The sequence below is a fragment of the Solanum verrucosum genome, unplaced genomic scaffold (genome assembly GCF_900185275.1).
Source record: "Solanum verrucosum unplaced genomic scaffold, falcon-dt-bn FXZP01000156.1, whole genome shotgun sequence".
Taxonomy (NCBI): Eukaryota; Viridiplantae; Streptophyta; class Magnoliopsida; order Solanales; family Solanaceae; genus Solanum; species Solanum verrucosum.
Genome location: NW_026020354.1, coordinates 2,043,820 through 2,049,782, shown reverse-complemented (window position 1 = coordinate 2,049,782; position 5,963 = coordinate 2,043,820). Strand labels below are relative to the sequence as shown.

General features: G+C 31.0%; 1 pseudogene; it reads left to right on the top strand.

Moving 5' to 3' along the window:
- Positions 1-2,147: 2,147 nt before the first annotated feature.
- LOC125837655 (uncharacterized) lies at positions 2,148-5,483 on the top strand (annotated as a pseudogene).
- The last annotated feature ends 480 nt before the right edge of the window (positions 5,484-5,963 follow it).

Genomic DNA, 5,963 nt, shown 5'->3' with positions numbered 1-5,963 from the left:
GCGTACAAGCCCCAATAAGCTTTCCATAAGTAAAATTACTATAGGGAATAATTCCTTGCAGATCTCTAAGAGTCTTTTTAACTCTTTCTGCAAATAAATGAGGTAAACCATCAATAAATTTGGCTTTCCAGAATTCTAAACCATTTTCGGGAAGTTTCATTACCCGACTTAAATAAGTATCTTTATACCATCTAAACTCACCTAAATGTCTACATCTAAGACCATTTAGTAAAGATCTAATGGTTTCATATTGATTGGTAAATCTACCACTAAAATGTTCTAGGATGGTTAAGACTAAGGTATAAACAACGTCTTCTCTATTTTTGACTAAAGCAAATCCTAAGTTATCAACTCCTTCGGTTGTAGCTTTAGCATTTATGACTGCTGCCTTTGCATCAAGGGTCATATAATTATCCCACCAGCCTCTTAGTTGACCAGTAACCCCTGTAATAATCATCTTGCAAATGCTCCTATCAATGTTATTAACACTCTTGCAGATGGTAGCATACATAAGCATCCTATGAACTAAAATAGTTAACTGTCTATTAGTCTAACCATCGAGATTCCATTCATAAATCTCGCTTCCACTATAAGAGGTGTTAGTTTTATTCCAATCTCTTTCCTTTGTTAAGACATCTTGAGGAGTTGGTCTGGGATAGTAGTAAGTTTGCATACTAGGTTTTCTAGCATACGTATTACCACTATTCTTCTTTAGATAACCATGAAGTTTATTAACTTCCATTTCCACTTGTGTCTTGAAATCGAAAGTGGCTTCCATTTCATCTTCAAAATCTTCAGCGAGGCTTATAGGTTTCGCGCTTGCGCCAAATTCTGAAAACTTTTTATCCAAAAGGCTTTCAAGATCATGAAGAGGTCTAAGAATAAAATCCTGAATCTCAGGAGGTCTTTGAATAGGAACATCAGGCTATTTTGATGTAGAAGCCTGTTCAGAAACTTGTTTCACAGATTTCAGCTTATCATCAATTTGAATAATCAAATTAGTTAGATTATCTAACTTTTTGTCAAGAGAACAAATATGTTCACCAATAAATTTAACATATAGACCCAAATAATTGTTTTGAGAAATAAGACAATTAATTTCATTAATACTTACTGCGGCAATCTCATTATCAATAAATTTTTGAAACGCAGTAAAAGTAATACCTGTATTATTAGGTAAAACAAACGGAGCTTGAGGAGGGTAGATGGAATTAATAATTTTACCTAACTCATCTTTGTAAGATCTTTCAAGAACGTTAATGAATAAAGGTAAATAAGTGGTTATAAACCACGACACAAAGAACATAATATGATTATGTAGAGCACAAGTTTCATAAAATTCTTGAGAAATATTGTTTAAATCTTCTTCACTATAAGTGTCGAAAAACCAAGTTTTAAATCGGTTCCATTTTTCATTCGAAAATTCATTTTGAATATATATTCTTGCCAGTGATCCTGGACTAAAATCAATTTGATGTTCACTCATCATTAAGCATCATTAAGATTAAAATCCATCTCGGATGCAGTAGGAATATCCTTATCAGAAATATTAGAAGATTTATCATTAGTTTGAACAATGTTTAACCGAGGATCAATTTTAATTTTTTGTTTTTCTGCAGATATAAGTGTTGATAAAGTATGCAAAGAAGCAACGCTCATAATAATAATAATAATAATAATAATAATAATAATAATAATAATAATAATAATAATAATAATTCGATAAAAAATTGGATGATCTGACAATTTTAATTAGTCAGATTAAAAATGATTTAAAAATAAAAAATAAAATAATAATAATAATAATAATAATAAAATGATGTGGCTACGATAAGTATTAACGAGATTAATAATCTCATTTCTCAAAATAACTATTTAGGTCTTTATGTGAAATTTTTAGGATAACATATTAGTTCTCTCGATAAAAAATTGGATGATCTGACAATTTTAATTAGTCAGATTAAAAATGATTTAAAACCTTTTGAACTGGCTTCTACATCAAAACAACCTGATGTACCTATTCAGAGACCTCCTGAGATTCAGGATTTTATCTTTAAATCACTATATGACCTTGAAAATCTTCTTGATAAAAAGTTTTCACAATTTGAGGCGAAACCCATTAATTATCTGAAGATTTTGCAGATGAGATGGAAACAACTTTTGATTTTAAAATTCAAGTTGAATTAGAAATTTATAAACTTCATGGTTATCCTAAAAAGAATAATGGTAATTATGCTCATCAACCTAGTATGCAAACTTATTATTATTATCCCCGTCCAACTCCTCAAGATGTCCTAATAGAGGAACATGATTGGAACCAAACTAATACTTCTTATAGTGGAAGTGAGATTTATGAATGGAATCTCAACGGTTTAACTGATAGACAATTAACTATACTTGTTCGTAGAATGCTTATGTATGCTCCTATTTGCAAAAGTGTTAATAACACCGATAGAACTATTTCCAAGATGATAATTGCAGGTTTTACTGGTCAACTTAGAGGCTGGTGGGATAATTATATGAGTACTGAAGCAAAAGCTGCTGTAATTAATGCTAAGGCTGGTAATGAAGGTATTGATAACCGAGGATTTGCCTTAGTAAAAAATAGAGAAGACGCAGTTTATACCCTGGTCTTGACTATTTTAGAAAATTTTAATGGTAGATTTACCAATCAATACGAGACTGTTCGTTCCCTGCTTTATGGTCTTCGATATAGACATTTAGGAGAATTTCGATGGTATAAATATACTTATCTAAGTTAGGTAATGAAACTACTAGAGAATGGTCTTGAGCACTGGAAAGCCAAGTTTATAGATGGCTTACCTCCATTATTTGTAGAAAGAGTTAAGAAAACTCTACGAAATTCGCAAGGTACTATTCCTTATAGCACTTATACCTATGGTAAGCTTATAGGAGCTTGTATTCAAGAAGGCATTAATTTATGCAATGAATTAAAGCTCTCTAGGCAGCTAAAAATTGATAAGCTTAGAAAAAGATCTCAGTTAGGAGACTTTTGCATTCAGTTTGGGTTACCAGATGCAGGAAAGCAGATCAAACATAGAGATTTTAGAGACTCTAATCCCGAAAAATCTTATAGGAAGAAAAGGTCTAGACGTAGATCTAAAGAAGAACGGGAAGAGCAAAGAGCTTATCGTAAATCTAATAGATTTACCAAGAATAGATCTAGACGAGAACTCGCAAAGATTAAGTGTTATAAATGTGGAAAATTTGGGCATATAGCACCAAATTACAGGATTGAAAAGCTTAAAACTCTAGAGTTAGAGGAAGACATGCACGATAAGATCTATAGTTTCTTGTACACCTCTGGTTCTGAGTGCGATTATGATAATGACGATTATTCGGAATAAGGTTCTGAAACTGATAAACCCGAAACATCTGGTAATACTCAGTCAACAACTATAGATGCTTGTAAATGTAGAGGTGATTTTTGCTCTTGTGAACATGATGAATTTTATAAATTACAATCTCAATTTGAAGATATGAATATTAATACTATTAATTTCTATAATGTGTTAGAGCTTCTAAAAGAAGTTACTGATAACACGTTGCGTGAAAAGATTATTCAGCTTGCTGCTAATAATAAAGCTAGCTCATCTAATGTTGTTGAAAAATAAAAAAATGAGTTTGAATATTCTGCTCCTTATTCTTTATCTGAAGTCAATAATAAACTTTCTAAACAACATGTTGTTATTCAAGTTACTTCTTTTGATGACCTAAAAGGAGGAATTGAACAGTTAAAACAAGAAATTTAATCTCTTAAACAAAATCAGATTATTTGTGATCACCGCCTTACTCAGATTGAGTCTACTAACAACAAGGGTAAAAATATTGTTGAAGAAAATACTCTAGCAAAATCTATTAATATTGATCCTAAACAAAATATATTTTTAGGAATGATGCAGATTGTTACAACTCATAAATGGTATATTAAGTGTACCATATTAATTGATAATACTTTCTGTGTAACTGATATTGCTATGATATATAGTGGAGCAGATGTCAGTTGTATTCAGGAAGGTCTTGTGCCTACTAAGTATTTTGAGAAAACCACTCATATGGTAAGATCGGCTTCAGGACATGCTTTAGATATAAAGTATAAATTGCCTAATACACGTATTTTCCAAAATAAAGTTTGCGTTTCACACTTCTTTTTTTTGGTTAAGAATCAGTTATACCCTCCGATTATACTTGGCACCCCTTTTATAAATGCTCTCTATCCTTTTACCAGCATAGATGCTAAAGGATTTTCTGCTACTTATAAAGACCAAGACATTAGTTATACTTTTGTCACTGATCCTATTTCTCGTGATATTAATGCTCTAATTAATATGAAACAAAAGCATGTAGATTCCTTACAACTTGAATTATTTAGCATGAATATATTTGATACTTTAAGATCAACCAAAGTACAAGAAAAGATTAAATTAATATCTAAACAGATAGCCATTGATATTTGTGCTGATCATCCTAGTGCTTTTTGGAATTGAAAAAAGCATATTGTTACTCTTCCATACGAAGATACTTTCTCTGAGGATGATATTCTTACAAAATCACGTCTTTGTCAAATGAATGCTGAATTGGTTGAATTCTGCAAGAAAGAAATTGATAATTTATTACAAAAGAGTTTGGTGAAACCTTCAAAATCTCCTTGGTCATGCACTGCATTTTATGTTAATAATGCAGCTGAAATGGAACGTGGAGTTCCCAGGTTGGTAATAAATTAAAGCCGTTAAACAAATATTGATTTTTAACCAAGAAAAAGAAATGCGGAATGCAAACTTTATTTTGGCAAATACTAGTATTAGGTAATTTATACTTTATATCTAAAGCATGTCCAGAAGAAGATTTAACCCTATGAGTTGTTTTTTCAAAATATTTAGTAGGTACAAGACCTTCGTGAATACAACTAACATCGGCTCCACTATCAATCATAGCACTATCACTTATTGAAAAACTATTATCAATCAAAATGGTGCATTTAATATACCATTTATGAGCAGTAAGAATTTGCATCATTCCTAAAAACATACCTTGTGTAGATCCAAATTAAAGAGTTTTGCAAGAACATCTTCTTCAACAATATTTTTCCCTTTGTTATTAACAGTTTCAATCTGAGTAAGTCTATCATTACAAATCATTTGATTTTGTTTAAGAGAATTAATCTCATTTTTAAAATTTTCAATTTCATTTTTTAAATCATCAAAGGAAGAATCTCTTGTGTGAGTAGTTTGTTTATTAAGTCTGTTATTAATTTCAAACAAAGAATAAGGTGCAAGATATTCGAATTCGAAATCATTCTTTTGTTTTTCTGAATTTTTTGAAAAACTTGAACCAACATTATTATTAGCAGCTAGATGAATAATTTTTTCACGAAGATTATTATCAGGAACTTTTTTCAAAAGTTCTATCACATTATCATATGTAATAGTATTGATATTTAAATCTTCAAATTCAGATTGTAATTTATAAAATTCATCATTTTCACAAGAACAAATATCACCATGGCAAGCATTGCAAGTATTCATTTTATCATGCTGATTACTATCAGATAAATCAAGCAAATCAATCTCTTCTTCAGAACTTAAATCAGAATCATAATCGGACTCTGAACAAGAGGTGTATAACAAACTATAAATCTTATCATGAACTCCTTCATCCAGTTCTAAGGTTTTTAGCTTTTTGAAGCATACAATTGGGTGCTAAGTGACCGAAATTTCCACATCTATAGCACTTGATTTTGGCGAGCTCACGCTTAGACCTATTTGTGGTAAATGTACTGGACTTACGAAAGGCTTTTCTAGCATCGTGCTCTTCCTTAGACCTGTATCTAGACCACTTTTTCCTATAAGGTGTATCAGGGTTGGAGTACTTAGAATCCCTATGTTTCTTCTTCTTGCTCTAAGCAGAAGTATCAGGTAAATCGAACTGGGCACAAAAATCTC